Here is a 16724-nt window from a genome sequence, read left to right on the forward strand (position 1 = left end):
GCTAAACTTTGGAGCTAAATTAGGTCTCCCTTGCTTTAAGGTTTCAGTTGTCTGCATTTGTTTGTTTAATACTGTTTCTTTAGCATCAGAAGAAGTTACAGCACTGTGAAAACAAGTCTTTCTGTTAGCAGCTGTGTCCAAACAATTACGGCTGTTTAGGCATTTGTATTTGTACACGTCACAGTAGGATGAGTTATGCTGTACTAATGTGCATCCCCCCAAATCTCAGTGGCTTATGTACTAGTTGGCTGGGGACTCTGCCTTCTCCCGCTCTGGGAGCCAAGCTGAGGGAGCGGTTACTGTCTTGAATGCCGCCAGCACTGTCACAGGAGGAAGAGAGCAGGCAAATTGTACACTGCCTCTCAAGGCTTCTTTGCGTCATTTTTGTTCACATATCAGGGGCCAGAGCAAGTCATATGGCTAACCTATATTTTAAGGGGATGGAAAATTGCAAACCTTCCAGCTGCCTGCCAAGGGAACCAGAAGTATTTAGTGGATAGCACTAAATGATTATCTCAGTATTGAGACAAACAGAAAATCTCTTCTGCCTTTCAGCTTTATATGTAACAGCTAACGCTTCAAAACTTGTTTCCTCTCATGGAACAAGTATAGGTCATGATATTAAAATTAACCTCATTGTTTTCTTAGCTCTTGTTTATTTAAAAGCTACTTTCAGACAAGTTATTTAGGAAAAGTTCTCAAGAGAGGAAATACCAGTTTTGAGATCAGATCCCTGGCTCTTTCTGGAAGAGACAGGCTTTCCATGTCTCTCAGCTGATACGGTGGGTCAGGGAATGGGCAGGATAATTGCAGCTGCTTCACTTCTCTTCAGATGAAGACCTTTCCCCATCTTTGCCCCTCATCTTTTAAAAAATAACATTTTGGATTTGAATTCTGACATGGGCAAAATCCTGGTTCAGACCCCTGGAATGTTTCAAGTGGGGCTCAGGATTTTATATCAGATCTCTTTTGTGTATGTCTTTTGCTGGATTCTAACCGTGCCACATGAGTCCTGTCAGTCATAGCACCGGCCATATTTATATCACCTTATGGAGGAAGCTGTGTGATCCCCTCTGGTCGCTGCTGCAAGGTGCTCTTGGTTGGTTTTGATTTTATAGCCTTCAGGAATGTGCACCAGACCAAGGCAAGGCAGCCAGGCTTCTATGAGGCCTGGCTTGAAAAGATAAGTGAGACCAGCTAGCTCCTCTCTATTCTGGAGAATTTAACCTCTAAGACTGAGTCCGAGGCTCTGAGCCTATTACAAAGCCAGGATAGAGTAGAAAAGAGACTAGATCAGTTCTCGCTGCCAAGGGTCTTTGCATTTCTGCTTCTGTCTGTGTACCCAGCTCTCTGGTCATTTCTGTCTTGCATGGCTTGGGAGTCCTGGTTTCCTTGCATATTCTGTAGGATAGAATTAGTTAGGCGTATTTGTTCCAAAGACCCAGAGCAAGAGTAGCTGGGGCAAGAAACACTGTTCTCTCGCGCGTCCAAGTCGGGGCATAGACAGCTCTTGGTGGGCGTGGCAGCTCCGGGGCTCTGGGACCTTGGTGGTTCCAGCTCCCTCCTCTGCCTTCCCGGGGTCTCACCTTCATCCTCATGGCTGGAGCTGTCACATTCACATTCCACAAAGCAGGATGGAGGAAGAATAGAAGAGGTTGCATGTTGTCATTGTTCAGCTGCTAAGTTGTGTCTGACCCCATGGACTGCAGCATGCCAGGCTTGCCTGTCCTTCACCATCTCCCGGAGTTTGCTCAGACTCCGGTCCATTGAATCGGTGATGCTGTCTAACCGTCTCATCCTTTGTCGCCCCCTTCTCCTGCCCTCAGCTCTAGTCCTCTTTGGACACCTCAGGAAAGGTGCACAAGACTTCTCATATCAGCTAGAACTTCACTGCAGGGAGACTGGGAAATGTATCCATACTCTAGCTGTCCATGTGCCTTGTAAAAATTGGGGGTTCTGTAACTAAAGAGGGTGGCTCAAACAGTGGACCCCTCACGATCTGCTTGGTGTATCTTGAAAGTAAACTCTCTTGCTTAAGGCTGTCTTCATGCCTTGGTATGAAAGGCATGTAAGTCACCTCTCAGAATGTCCTTTCATTTCATGCCTATTTGTGCCTATTCCTCTAATTTAGTTTCAGCTAAACTAAGCAAAGATTCATGTGTCTGTTTACTAAAATATTCTTTAATCATCATCCCACTTCAAGTACAGTCCTGGGTATTGAGAAAACACAAAAATGAAGTAATACATGACTCCTGCCCTCAAGGAGCTCACAGTTTGGCAGAGAGAGATTAAGTGAATAGTAGCACTGTTGTGTGATAAATGCAGTAATGAAGATCCTTGTTGAAGACAGGAAGTATACTGACCAGGATGCCGGAGAGGACTGCTGGCTGCATCATGCCCCTCTTTTCTTCCGTCAAGACACAGGAAGTGAAGGCTGGCACCCTCGCCCTGACTAAGTGCTAGCCATGGTAAGGGCACCGTTTGTGCAAATGCAGATACTCTTACCTGGAAGAACTTCCCAGTGCTTTCCTATTAGTTCGCAGAGTAAAAGGTTTCTAAAAGCAAATCCCTGAATCTACCACAGTGAAGAGCAATATATATACACAGTTTATAATATTCATATATCTGTATGTACAGTGCTTTGTCATATAGCCTTCTCACTACAAACCTAGTTATCCAGAAATCCAGTTACCTAGTTTTAGCAAAGCTAAGATTTCTTTTGGATATTATCTATATGACAGTCTTTGTTACGATGGTGTTTTTGTTTTACTTTAAACCTTCTTATTTACCTTTTGCCTGCCTCTGTCGGTAGAGAGCTGATCTTTGATCAGAATTAGTGGTACTTTAGGGAATACACAGTAATCTTAGGTTGGAATGGAATTTTTATACAAAAAAATTCAGATCAGTTAAAGTGCTGTCAGCTTGAAGGGGATAACTTGAGATTAATACAGCATTGCTCCTGCAGCCTATTTCATGGGATCTGGAAATAGCAGTTTTTCAGACCTCCTCTCTGAAATGGTGTTTTCTCTTTGATGATTTTACCTGGAGCCTGTCGTTGCTCTCATTGAACTCTTCTCTCTGCTCTGTTAGATTATGTGTTGTTTATACGTTGAAAACACTGCTATACATCATAGTTTATTTAGATTAATTATAACTAAATTTTGTTTTAATTCTAATCATAAGTACTGTTGGGACTTTTAAAATTTTTTTCCTCAGAATTGCTTTTTAATATGGAAGGTGAAAAAGACAGATGTGGTCAGAAGCATTTGGGAGAGAGCAGTGACTAAGAGACAAAGTGAATTAATTTTTTATATTGATTATAATCAACTGCTTACTCTTTGCTTATATTAATCCCTTTAGATTACCTCTTTGAAGGAGTACATTGTAATAATGACATCTCAAATAATACTTAACATTTTTTGTATTTAAAAATGGAATGAGTCCCTAGCATTTAAATTATCTTCAATGTACACTTGATTCTTTTTGATAGAAGTAGAAATTTATTGATAGAAGTAGAAAATTATTCTGAAAGTCATTATTCTGAAACTAATAGAGCATAGGTAACTTCAGGTGTTTTTGGTGGTGGTTTGTTGGTTTTTTAATCTTCATTGTGCCTGGAATGATAGAGGTGTACTTTCATGAAGTCACAGAGTATTAGAATCTAAAGGAATAGCGTGTGTGCTAAGTCCCTTCACTTGTGTCCAGCTCTCTGCAACCCGGTGGACTGTGTAGCCCACCAGGCTCCTCTGTCCATGGGATTCTCCAGACAGGAATGCTGGAGTGGGTTGCCATGCCCTCCTCCAGGTGAGCTTCCTGACCCCAGAGGTCAAACTTGGCATCTCTTAGGTTTCCTGCATTGGCAAGTGGGTTCTTTACCACCAGCGCCACCAAGGGATAGCAGTAGTTATATAATGTGAGTGAGTCCAGTGCAAAATGAAAATGCGGGGCCTCTTATTAAAAGCCATGAAGAATTTCAAGACTGTGAAAGAGCATTTAACCAAATGTGGATCCCTTCTAAGTGTGGGGCCCCATGTGACTCCACAGGTCACAGGTGTGTGAAGCCTGCCCTGCAAGGAAATATTAGTGTACATTTAGTATCGGCCCCTCCTTTTATAAATGAAAATACATAGCATTTATATGCAATGAGATGCTGATACATTATTACCATATAGCAGGACCAAAACCTCAACCTTTAAAGATTGCCCTTCTGAAGGTTTCTCTAGGCGTATTTAGTCAGTGTAATTTAAAACTGCTACCAGTTATTCGTAGTGGTCATAAAAATAATGACATTGATAGGTGAAATAAATGATTCCAGAGAATTGTATCCTAAATTGTTTCCCAGTTTTCCATCCAGCAAGGTTCCTCATTTCTTTTTGTCATAGCTTCTGTCCTGCTGCAAATTTTGTTAGTTTAGATTTAAATTTCTTTATTCTCCTGGAAATGCCCTGAGAGTTCTAATGAGCCTTGAAAGGCCCCACAGGAAAGGGACTGAAGAGAAGCAGAGGACATTTATAACCTACAGTGTAGATAATGAGCCCTTTACAACTGAGAATGTGCCTGTGTCAGTGTGGTGGGTATTCCGTTGCTGTGGGGCACGTGGAAGAACAGGCAGCGTGTGTTTGTTATTTATTTTTATATATTTATTTTATTTATTTGACTGTACCCGGTCTTAGTTGCAGCATACAAACTTTTAGTTGTGGCATGTACGATCTAGTTCCCTGACCAAAGGATTGAACCCCCTGCCCCCTGCATTGGGAGCATGGAGTCTTAACCACTGGACTACCAGGGAAGTCCCCAGCATGTGTTAGTTATTGAAAGTCTGCTGTATACATCCCTGTCACTATAGTTGGTTTTTTTTTTATTAAATACTTTTATTAACTAGTAATCAGATGGTTTTGGAGAATCCCTTTAATTTTGACTGCTGATGGAAATAAGTGGAAGCAGCTAGCGCTTGAGCATGATGGCTGGTCACATCACTTTAAAACTTAAATGTTGCTCAGATAGCTACTTCAGGGGGCATTTTTATATCTTGTTTCATTAGCTTAGCCAATTTTAAATGAGGTTTTAATAAAACTGACAGACAATATAATGTGAAGTAGACCTGCTCTTCTGGCATTGTAGAGCCCATTGGATAGCCGACTGAAGAGAACTACTGAAAAAGTTCGTGAGCAAACAAGCTACAAACTTAGGAGCATGGTGGGGTTAAGGGGTTTGTCATGCAGACAGCGGCCATGTCGTGGGGCCGCCTCTCCGCTCACATAACAGAAATCACCTCAGATGATGAGAAACGATAAGACCTAACACCCTTCTAAGTTGAATAATTCGGGGGTCATCTTTTACTGTTTTGATTGCTCTGTGAAGTTGCCAGCTAGAATGCTGAATCCACTTTACTCAACTTTTCATTTTTGGCTGACTTTTAGTACAGTCTGGTGTCTAACAGGGAGCCTTTGCGTAAGCGCTGAGCCAGAAGCCGAGACCCGTGACAAGCATACCAGACACCTCTTGCACATTAGGGTAAAAACAGAATAAGGGAAATGATATGCCTGCTTGAGAGTGTTGCCTTTTACAGAATGGCTCTGAAGTTCATAAAGTGCTTTGCAGGTGAAATTCAGTAATCTGGTGAACATTTTTGGAGTGTGTGTGATGTGTTAGAGTCTGTAAGTGATAGACATAATTCCTGCTGTAGTTAAAGATAAGACCTAAAACTATAGTTAGACTAAAAGTTGGTTCAGTGATGTAGTCACTCTTCTCATAGTTCGGTGAAGCAGACACTGCTCCGCACTGCGAGTTGAAAAGTGTCTGCCAGGACCCGCAGTCAGAGTGTGGACCTGGCGGTAGGACGTATACCTGCGTGATGACGTCAGTCGAGGTGAGGCGCCGGTCGTTCCTCGAGCCCCAGCCTTGTGTCAGCAGGCACCGCCCGGGTCGCAGGAATACAAACCCGGCCTTCACGGACCTCTGTCCCGAGTGGTGTATGAATCCAGCAGATGGATAGGTAGAGGCCGTTCCAGACAGAGGCTTCAACAGCCGTGCAGACGGGGAAGCAGAGAGCATGGCCCTGGCGCCTGGGCGTGGTGGCAGGCAGGGCCCCCGAGGGAGGTGCGCGGGCTGGGGGCCGACGCGGGGCGGCTCGTGCCGGGCACAGGCTCGTCTGTGGCTTCCCGTCTCCTCCTCAGTGGCACTGCCGCGGAAAGCCTTTCCTGGTCACCCGGCGGAGAGGAACTGCCCAGGCCCTTGCTAACACAGCACCTGTCCTTTTTATTTATTTTTGGAGCACTCCTTACTGGCTGACGCTTTTTGTTTATTTTTTATTTATAATCTGTGTCCCGACACTTGGCTCCAGTGAGGGCAGGAGCCGGTCTGTCATGTTTATTGCTGTGTCCCTCGCACCTAGAGTCCAGCATACAGCTGGCATCTGCTGCGTGTTTGTGGAACGAATTTAAGTATGGAATGTTTTACTATAAATTTTGGATTTTATTCTGTAGACCAATGGCTCTCAATATTATTGTTCTCTTGACCCCTTTATACCAAAAAATTATTGAAAACTTCAAAGTTTTTTTTTGTGTGTGTGGGTTATGCCTCTTAATATTTATCATATTAAAAATAACTTAGACATTTTTAAAGACATTAATTGATTTAAAATAGTAAACCCATTACATGTTAATATAAATGTATTTAAAAAATAACTGTCTTTCAAAGCAAAAAAATGAGTGAAAAGTGTGAAAGTGTTACATTTGTGCACATCTCATTGTCCAGCTTCTCACAGCTAGATTCTTAGATCTTCTTCCCTATTCAGTCTTTTACAATATCATATGTCCCCTATCCTCTGGACTCCGCTCTATACTCGTGGTGGAAAGAGAGTGAAAGGCGAATGGTGACTTGATATTAGTATTCAATTAGTTTTAACCTTGCAGACTTCTTGAAAGGATCTTGAGGACCCCCACCCCAGATGGGATCCCTGGACTGCTGTCGTTTTAAGATCTGCTGCTGTAGGTGGATGGTTTTGTAACTTTTTAGTAGCAGGAGTGTGTTCTCAAATATCTTCTACCAAGCTTCAATGTATAGTTAAAGAGAGCTGTAGGGGTTACTGTATGGGTTATTAGATTGTACCTCTATTTCTTTGAAGTGGATTGAGTTGTGTAATATTAACATATCTGTAGGCTGCTTAGTATCCTACTTCACATCAAGAGAAGAGGAAAATGCTCTTATAATTGTATGTCTAGTAAAAATTAATTGGTATGTGGTGGAAATACTTAATTTTTTTTTTTTTTAGTAATAGCTGCCTTGTTTAAGGTTGAAGTCCTCACCTTACTCTAGATCCTTCTTAAAGGATTGTTATTTCTTCTTTCCATTGTTCCTACTACCTTCTGGGATACAGTTCAGTTTGCTTACCTTTTACTGTTTGCTGTCTGTACCTCTCCTTCCACTTAAGGTTTCTGAATGTGTTACTCTTTATTTAGTGGTATATGCCAAGTGTGTAGAACAGTGCATCTGTGTTGGGAGTTAGGTCCCAGGACCCCTGAGTTCACTTTCTTTCTCATTCCTTGGCTAAGCTGCTAAATTGGCCAAGGAGTTTTAATACCTCCAGAATGGGAACATTGTGTGAGAGAGTGAGCATAGTGTGTTTGCTCTGAACCACTTGGTATCATAGTTAAATTTCAGTGTTTTATTTTATTTTATTCAGTGTTTTATTTAATGGCTGTTAATATAGCATAGCTTACTATGTTTTAGCATGCACTACTAGAATTTTATAAAGGCTGTTTTCCCTAAAATACAACATGATCATTGGTTTGCTTTTATTAAAAAAAAATTAAAAAAAAATTAATTGCAACCAGAGACCTTACTTTCTTAGGTTTACTTTTCCAATAATAAGAAATTGTACTGATATTTGCAGCAACCTTATAGAAATATGTGTGCCATTAAACATTACCTAACCCAGGTTTTTAAAAAACTAGTTGGTTTCTTTATACATCTAAGCGTAGGTAAAATAAAATTGAATCAAGGCCCAGTATGTAATCAGACAAAGTGAGAAGGTAACATAATCTAATTCTACTTGCCAAATACAGGAGAAATTCTCATGGTCGGGAGAGTGGAGGAGAGGGGCAGCTGTCAAGAAGCCAGCAAGTGCTTGTGAAACTGAAAGTCACTTAGTCGTGTCAGACTCTTTGCGACCCCATGGACTATACAGTGCATGGAATTCTCCAGGCCAGAATCCTGAAGTGGGTAGCCTTTCCCTTCTCCAGAGGATCTTTCCAACCCAGGGATCAAACCCAGCTCCTGCACTGCAGGCAGATTCTTTGCCAGCTGAGCCACAAGGGAAGCCCAAGAATATTGGAATGGGTAGTCTATCCCTTCTCCAGCGGATCTTCCCAACCCAGGAATCGAATCGGGGTCTCCGGGGTCTCCTGCATTGCAGGCGGATTCTTCACTATCAGAAGCCTTGGCCACTGCTATAAGTAGCATCACCACTAGCTGTCTTTAGTATGCTGCTGTGTTTAAAATGCTGTTGTAACTCAGGAGCTTCCCTGTAGCTCAGATGGTAAAGAATCTGCCTGTGATGCAGGAGACACAGATTCAATTCCTGGGTCAGGAACATCCCTGGGGAAGGGAATGGCGACCCACTCCAGTATTCTTGCCTGGATAATTCCATGGACAGAGGAGCCTAGAGGGCTACAGCCCATGGGGTCGCAGAGAGTCAGACACAGCTGAGCAACTTTCACTTTGCCTCAGGAAACATTCTCAAGTTAGTCTGTTTTGTTATTATGTGGAACTGTTTCTAGTATTTTTTATCTTGAAGAAAGATTACAGTTTCCTCTAAAGCTTCTCTTTTTACAAGTAAATCCCATCTCTCTGTTTTGTAGGTCCTGTCCTTTGGGAGTTTTCGCTGACAAAGTAAAGTGACCATGTTGGAACATTAGTCCATTACCATCATTATTCCCAGTATCATTAAAAAAGAGATTATCCATTGTTTATAATTACAGTACAGTGTTTAAATATAAACTCTAGCTTTATTGTCTGCCTTTTAAGAGATGGAAGGGAAGATTGACAGATACAGAGAAGAGCAATGAAAATAATTACAGGACTGAAAAGTACAGTCTCAGTTTTGTAGTTCAGTGTTTTAAGGTGTGATTTAATTACTGACTCAATATGTGATTCTTATGGAAAGAGAAAAACGTGTTTTTAAAGAGTTATAAATAGGGCACATCTCCATAAAAGATAGAATTAAATATAATTGTGCAAATTGCCTTCTTTATTAGGCTTAACATTCAGAAGAACTGCCTAATTAGTAACAGCAATTGATTCCCTAATTATCTTTAGAAGTATGAAGGATGATTCTCATTTAACTATTCTCTCAGTAAATGTTAAAGTGTCTGTTTTGCTTGGATATCATAAGTTTATTTTTAAGTTTCATTTACTTTAATTTTTTGAATAGGTAAAATAATAACTTGTTAAGTAGCATCTCCAATTATTAATATTAGAGTGTACTGTTAATATTAGAGTGTACCTCTGTTTCTTTGAAGTGGATCGAGTTGTGTAATATTAACATATCTGTAGGCTGCTTAGCATCCTATTTAACATCAAGAGAAGAGGAAAATATTCATTTCTTATAATTGTATGTCTAGTAAAAATTAATTGGTGGTATGTAGTGGAAATACTTAATGTTTTAGTAATAGCTACCTTGTTTAAGGTTGAAGTCCCCACCTTACTGTAGATCCTTCTTAAAGGATTGTTATTTCTTTCCATTGCTCCTACTACCTTCTGGGATAAAGTTCAGTTTGCTTATGTTTTACTGTTTGCTGTCTGTACATCTCTTCCCACTTATGGTTTTTGTATGTGTTAATCTTTAGTGATATATGCCAAGTGTGTAGAACAGTGTTTGGTATGTTTTTGTTAATCAAATGAATCATTTTTCTTTTGGGTTTTAGAAGTAGAGGTACATTTCTTGGCTGGGGGAGGATACTCAGCAACAAACTATTCAAAATGTATAGAGGCTTCAGTTTCTGGCAGTGTGGCAAATTAGAGAGTAAAAAAAAAAAAAATGTTTCCTCTTAGAAACATTGCAAATACTGGATCAGATATTCAGAGTGCCTTTTAAATGTGTAGATAAACAGACAAGCAAGGAAACTCCTCAGAAGTCAAAAACAAGACATCTTGAATCCAGGGAGGTAAGCTAATGGGATTACAGCTGCTGAGCCGGGGTGCTGGTATCTGTAGAGCTTTGGGTTTTCAGGGTGCCCGTGGGGAAACTGTCTAGACAGAGTCTCTGGATCAAGCAAGGTGTGAAGTTAGGTCCAGAGACCCTTGTATAAAGCTGAAATTCTCTAATAGATGTTGGTAGATAAACTAGGAAAAAATTTAAAAACCTGTCGCACAGTGTGTGGGTGGGGACAATAGATGTGAGGTGAGGAGGATTGCCTGTCTCAGGTTGTCTTTCATTGGAAAGGTGAACAGTCCTCCCTGGGAAATGATAACTACACGTCCAGTCTTCACCAGGTTTGGGGTTGGAGCTCATGCTACCAGAATGGCGCGCGCACACACACACACACACGCCAAGAAATTAGTGAGGAGAGGGGGATAGTTTCTTACTTCACACCATATTTAAAAAAAAAAAAAATTCCAGATGGATTAAAAACTTGAGAAAGGCAAAACTTAAGCCTTCAGAGGATGCTTTATGATTTCAGGCTTTCTTAACTAGTTTCCAGAAGCACAGCTGTTGAAGGAAGAGGTTAATAAATTGGGCTGTATTAAAACTAAGATGTTTTGTTTCTTGTTGAAAACAGTGTGTTGGTACTTCCTTAGTGGTCCTGTGGCTAAGCCTCCGCACTCCCAATGCAGGGGGCCTGGGTTCAGCCCCTAGTCAGGGAATTGTATCCTACATGCTGCAGCTAAGACCTGGCTCAGCAAATAAATAATAAACTAAAAGAACTGACAAAGACTTTTTTTTGTCGCAGTAATATATACGCTCATATGCATATATGTCAGTACACATACATATGTTAATGTGAAAAGATAAATGAGCAATAGAGAGGAAAAGCTTTTCAGAGAAAAAAATGAATAGCCACTAAATATTTGTCAACAGGGAAATGTAGATTAAAACTACATTGACAAAATTATAAAAGTTGAATAATACCCAGTACACTCCTGTAATGCTCTATGGCCAATGTCAGCCAACTTTCTATAAAGGGCCAGATAGTATTTTAGGCTTTTCAGGCTGTGTAATCTCTGTTGTAATCGCTCAGCTTTGCTATTGTAGAGCACACGCAACCATAAACCATACATAGACAAATAGAATGGGTGTGGCTGTGTTTCCATAAAATTTTATTTATAAAAATAGTGGTTTACCAACCCCTGCTCTGTGATGCCAGAGGTGATGAACTTTTTATAAATCAACATGGACAGATCTCACAAGCTGGATTACTAAGATAGCAGAAAAGATATTATGTGATTCCATGAATGTACCTTCCAAAGGTGGACATGAAGAATACAGATTTATGGGTTTACCATGTTTACTAGGACTTGACTGATTTTGAGTTCTGGCCTTTTAACAGAGTCTCTGTTGGCCAAATTATCTACCTTTCTTAGAGCATCAGGATCCTTACCTGTTTGATGATGGGCTTAATGGTTCCTAGCTCTTTGGCTTGTTGGGAGGATTTTGTTGTATCGTGGCCCTGAAAGTGCTTAGCACAAAGTTAAAAGTTCAGTAACTGTGGCTCTGCCTTCATTCTCCTTTTACAACCTAAATTTCCATTGAAAGAAAGGATAACCTTTCTTGCTTTGGGAACTTGAGGTATTTTTTTATCCAGCCTTGCACTGCATGTGGTTAATGTGGCTGATTTGAAATAGCCTTACCCCGAAGTCCTGAGTAAGGTTTAATTTCTTTTAATTAGCACAGTTTGTGAGACCCTCTGCTGTTTTAGTGTCATGTTTAAATCACCAGACTTTGTGTAACTTGCTAAATACATGACAGAAACAGCTTCCAGTGTCACTTAGCCATCCTCTGTAACATGCAGCATTGTAGGAACTCCTTTCTCAGAGCTTTGTCATCTTTTGCTTTTATGTCCCACTCACCAGACTCTTCTCTGACCTCAGACCTTTCAGTTCTCTAAATGTTGCTCACCCCTGAAACTCATGACGTATCAGCTTCTTCAGCTGAAAAATGATAAAACCCATTCAGTTTTCCCCTCGATCTTTTATCTGTGGCTTCTGTTCTCTGTGACCTCCTTTCATATCCTGATCACAGATGTTCATGTTAGCTGTCTCCTCCCTGAGGATAATGACGCGGTCTAACTCACCTTTATTCCCCGTAGTCTGGTTACATGCTTGGCATATAGTACATAGGTGCTCAGTATGTTGAAGTTACGTGAATGAATGTATTCATAACTTGATTTTGTTCACAAAACACCAGTGTTTTCGATAATTGGCCTGCCAAAGTAGGATTTTAAATCTATTCATAACTCTAAATCGGCTTTTAGCTATCTGAAACAAATTTAAAAGTTGTTTCTTTATATCTCAAAAAATTTAACATATTTAAAAGTAGAGGAAATAGTAAAGCGAACCCCTGACACTGGTTTCCATCTTCCAGATTCAGCAAAAGTTAACATTTGGCACGTGTGCTTCACCTTTCAGTTCTTTGTACCACCCTCCTCCCAAGCCCAAGTATCTTTTTTTAAATTAATTTTATTGTAGCATAGTTGATTTTAAGATGTTGCATTAGAAACCCAAGTATCTTAAAGCAATAGGAGACATCATGCTGTTTTGCCTCTAACAGGCTTCATAGTGGATCTTTTAAGAGTGAGTATATTTTCACATCTAGCCATAACACTGTTATTCCTAATAAAATTAACAATAATTTCTTAGTATCATCTGTTACCCAGTCTATAGTCGAATTTCCCCAGTGGTCCCTTAATGTCCATTTGAGTTGGCTTGTTGATTCATAAGTCAGACAGATCCACACATTACACTTGGTTTTTGTGAAAAAACCCTTCTTAAGAAATAAAGCAATACCTAGTTTATATTATTTTTCTCTTCCCCCCTTTTTTTTCTTTATGCTCTCTCAAGATTAGAGTTCTTTATAATAAAACCAAAATCTTTGCAATTTTAGGTAAAGGGTTTATTTCCTTTAAGACTGCTTTGCTGTTCTTTTTTGTTAATCACTGAACATGTACAGGGCAGTACTATCGTCAACAGCACAGCAAAATGCAGAGTGAAAGCTGTTAAATTTAACAGTTTCCTGCAGTACTGTTAGGTCTTTTCATTAAGCCTATAAAACTATTGTATCTTCATTAAAAGTTATGCTCTTAGATAATGTTTAAACATATCTTAAATATTTTATAGTTATTTTTCTTGAATTTATGATTGTAAGGAGGAAGCTAAATCTAGGCTGTAACATAGTATGTTTGGAAAACTACTTACTGATGAACTTAATTCTTAAGTTCTGACATGGAGAAATATCATCTGTAGAAAATTTACATTTTGGTTATATTTTTGTCAATAGTAAAAAATGTATAACTGTTCAGTGTGTATAATAAGGAAAGGAGCGATGACCCAAGTGTTTAGAGGTTTTGGCAGAATATAATTTTGAGAATTAAGTGGAACTTAAAAAAATAGTGTAGAAGTAATGTTTTGAGTTCTTGATGTGAATTAAATAGAGTTATTTCAGGGACTTTTTCAACAGTTTCCTTGTTAACTTTCTATTATATTGCTAAATGATTAATATCTTAATTGCAATGGTTTTGGGGGTTTCTGAGAGCAAGAAGAAAATCCTGTGTTTACTCCCAAAGAGCTGAAAAAAAAATTCCAAGAAAATACAGTTGGGGTATTATCTCCTAGTGTGGATCTTAAGTAGCGTCAGTGCAGAAGCCATGTGAAACTAGAAGACTAAATTAAGGGAGTGAGGTAGAAAATAGCTTTTCACAGAAACAAAAGGCAAAGGGCCAGAGCTGAATAAAAACAGCAAGAGAAAATGCAGAAACAATATAAGTAACAAAGAGGTTAAGTGGCAGTAGGGAGAAACCAAATTGGGGGGAAAAATCCCCACAAAACCTGATAAACCACATTGCTGTCTGGTTAAGGGGAGAATCTGAAGAGCATGTCTTATAATCTCTGGTGCTTATTGTTGTTTAACTGCCAAGTTGTGTCTGATTGTTTTGAGACCCTTTGGACTGTAGCCCACCAGGCTTCTCTGTCCCTGGGATTCTCCAGGCAAGAATACTGGAGTGAGTTGCTATTTCCTTCCCCAGGGGATTTTCCTAACCCAAGAAGAAGCCTGCATTGACAGGTGATTTCTTTATCACTGAGCCACCAGGGAAGCCTGTAATGTGTGGACCTAGAATATATCTGTGAAGTAGAATTCATGACTGACTGGAATACCATCTTTCTGTAACACAGTAATAGATTAACAAAGGGTTGGTGTTTTGTTTTTGTTTTCCTGTTTTGTTTTAATGGTAACTAAATATTTCAGACCATTATCTTGATCTGATGCCTTCCTTCATCCCAGATTTCCATTTTGGTCTGTTGAGCAAATTTAAAACTTTTTCTATCTCAAAAGGTCACTTGAAGTTAACATCCAAGTAACATCAGACTGTGTTTTAAGTGAAGTAATTCTCAAAAGCCTCTTCATGTTTGCAGTCATAAAAGCCAGATTTCATTTAAGGGTCCTGTTGTCCTTTGATATTTTTCCCCCCTTCTCTCTTTCCAGATGATTCCATGGTGGAGGAGGAAAAGTGTGGCACTGAGCTCTGGGGGATGCATGGGAGAAGGAAAAATAGGAAAAGGGAATGACAACAGAGATTTCCATTTAGTCTGCAAATGTTTTTGGTTTTTCTCGTCCGAAGTCCAGAGCCAAGAGACTGTGGGATCCTCCAGTCTTGTTTGGTACCCAGACTGGCAGGAACAGCGCTGGTGGTAATAGCACAGTACTGTCTGCATTCTCGGAGTATGGTTGGTTGGCCAGTTTCTGGTGAATTCTTGCTCTGCTCTGCTTGGCCACCTCAGCGTATACATGTTGCCTGTGCATTTTGGCTTGATCTGTGGGTCAGCATCTGCCTATGGGTGACATTTAAGAATCTCTGTTTTTCTTTAAAAAAAAAAAAAGAATCTCTGTTTAATATCCGAGAAGTAAAGGACATTTTTAAAATATAAGATTTTAAACATATGGAAAAGTACAGTAGCAGAAGACAAGGAACAGCCATGAACTCACCTTTTCCCCGTGTCTTATCTTTACATTTTTCACTATTTGATTCTGTGTCAGTTAATTTTAATATTCGGTTTAGCTCCGTTCTTCACGTTTACATTCTGGGCAGTGAAATCAGTTCCCTCTCAGTACCCATACCCCGCCCAGTGATTTCTGATTAATCCTTGGTGGTGGTTTAGTCACTAAGTTATGTCCGACTCTTCCGATCCCATGGTCTGTAGCCTGCCAGGCTCCTCTGTTCTTGGGATTTTCCAGGCGACAATACTGGAGTGAGTTGCCATTTCCTTCTCCAAAATTAATCCTTACTGGCTACCTTAATCTGTGTGGCAGGCCAGGATATGTAAATTGCCAGTCACAGTACAGTAGTTTGAAGAGAAACAAGAGGAAAGCAGATATTCAGGGAACATCTAGCAACTTGCCACAATTTTAGGTCTCTTACCTTTAAAAAAACATCCATTGTAGTTGAAGCCTTTCCCTTTTTCCTGAGAATTAACCGTATATGAATGTGTTACATTATTCTCATGCATATTATTTTGTCTTTACATTATATGTTTGTGTCCATGAACAGTGTCTTATTTTAGTATCTTTTAAAACTGTGTTTAAGTGGAACATTCTTTGCATATCCTGCAGATTACTTTTTTCCTTCATTCAGCGTTATTTACCCGGTTGATATACATAGTTCTACTTGAACTGTGTGTAGCATTGTTATAGGGTTCATGTATCCACTTTCCTCTTGATGCATTTTTAGATTACCTTTCTTCCCCATTATAAACAATGCTGCAGTGCTTTTACATGTTTCTCTCTACACCTGTATAAGGGTTTCTCCTGGGTGTGTACCTAGAAGTGGAATTACGGAGTGATAAAATAGTGCTTTTGTCAACTTTACTAGACATTGTCAGATTGCCCTCCAAAATGTCTGTGTCAAATTGCACTTGGAACAACGTTGTATGGTTTGTGCTTTTTGAGTGTTCATTTAAAAATTCTTCTGTAACCAAGGACTTACAGATACTTTGCCTCATTTTTTTTTTTTTTAAGTTTGAGGTAGGAATTTTACCTTTACATGTGGACAAACATTTATTAAATAGTCCATCCCTTTCATATATTTGTGGTGCCACCTCTGTCATGTACCATTTGCATACTCAAGGTCGTCTGATTCTGGACTTTGTTCTGTTTGATTAATCTTTTAATCTGCCTCTGCCCACGATCACACCGACTCCATTTCTATAGCTTGATTGACATGTAGCAGTCAGAGTTCCATTGCCTTGCTGTTCAAAATTTTTATTGGCCACAAAAAATCAAAATCTTTTGTGGCTTTGCCCTTCAGTTTGATTTTAGGATCTGCTTTTTAAGTTCTTTGAAAAACTATATTGAGGTTTTTCTTGGAACTGTATTAATTATGTAGATTAATACTGAGATAATTTACTTCTCTAATCTTCCATATGTGAGCATGCTATATCTTCATCTTTGAAAAGGTGTTTCTAAGAAATTTTCTTAGAATTCTTAGATGAATTTTGTATGTTTATCTTGAATC

The 16724-nt window shown here is 39.6% G+C and overlaps 1 protein-coding gene across 7 annotated transcripts in view; it reads left to right on the plus strand.

Moving 5' to 3' along the window:
• GALNT1 (polypeptide N-acetylgalactosaminyltransferase 1) overlaps window positions 1–16724 on the plus strand; it is a 116822-nt gene that overhangs the window by 20730 nt on the left and 79368 nt on the right. Inside the window, exon 1 of one of the 7 annotated variants that reach the window (XM_070452859.1) lies at window positions 14884–14904. The exons of the other annotated variants lie outside the window; for them this stretch is intronic. The gene's annotated coding sequence lies outside the window, so the exon portion shown is untranslated. Of the gene's footprint in view, window positions 1–14883; window positions 14905–16724 lie in introns of those variants that run through there. 7 annotated transcript variants of the gene reach the window in all.

The sequence above is a fragment of the Odocoileus virginianus genome, chromosome 22 (assembly GCF_023699985.2).
Source record: "Odocoileus virginianus isolate 20LAN1187 ecotype Illinois chromosome 22, Ovbor_1.2, whole genome shotgun sequence".
NCBI lineage: Eukaryota > Metazoa > Chordata > Mammalia > Artiodactyla > Cervidae > Odocoileus > Odocoileus virginianus.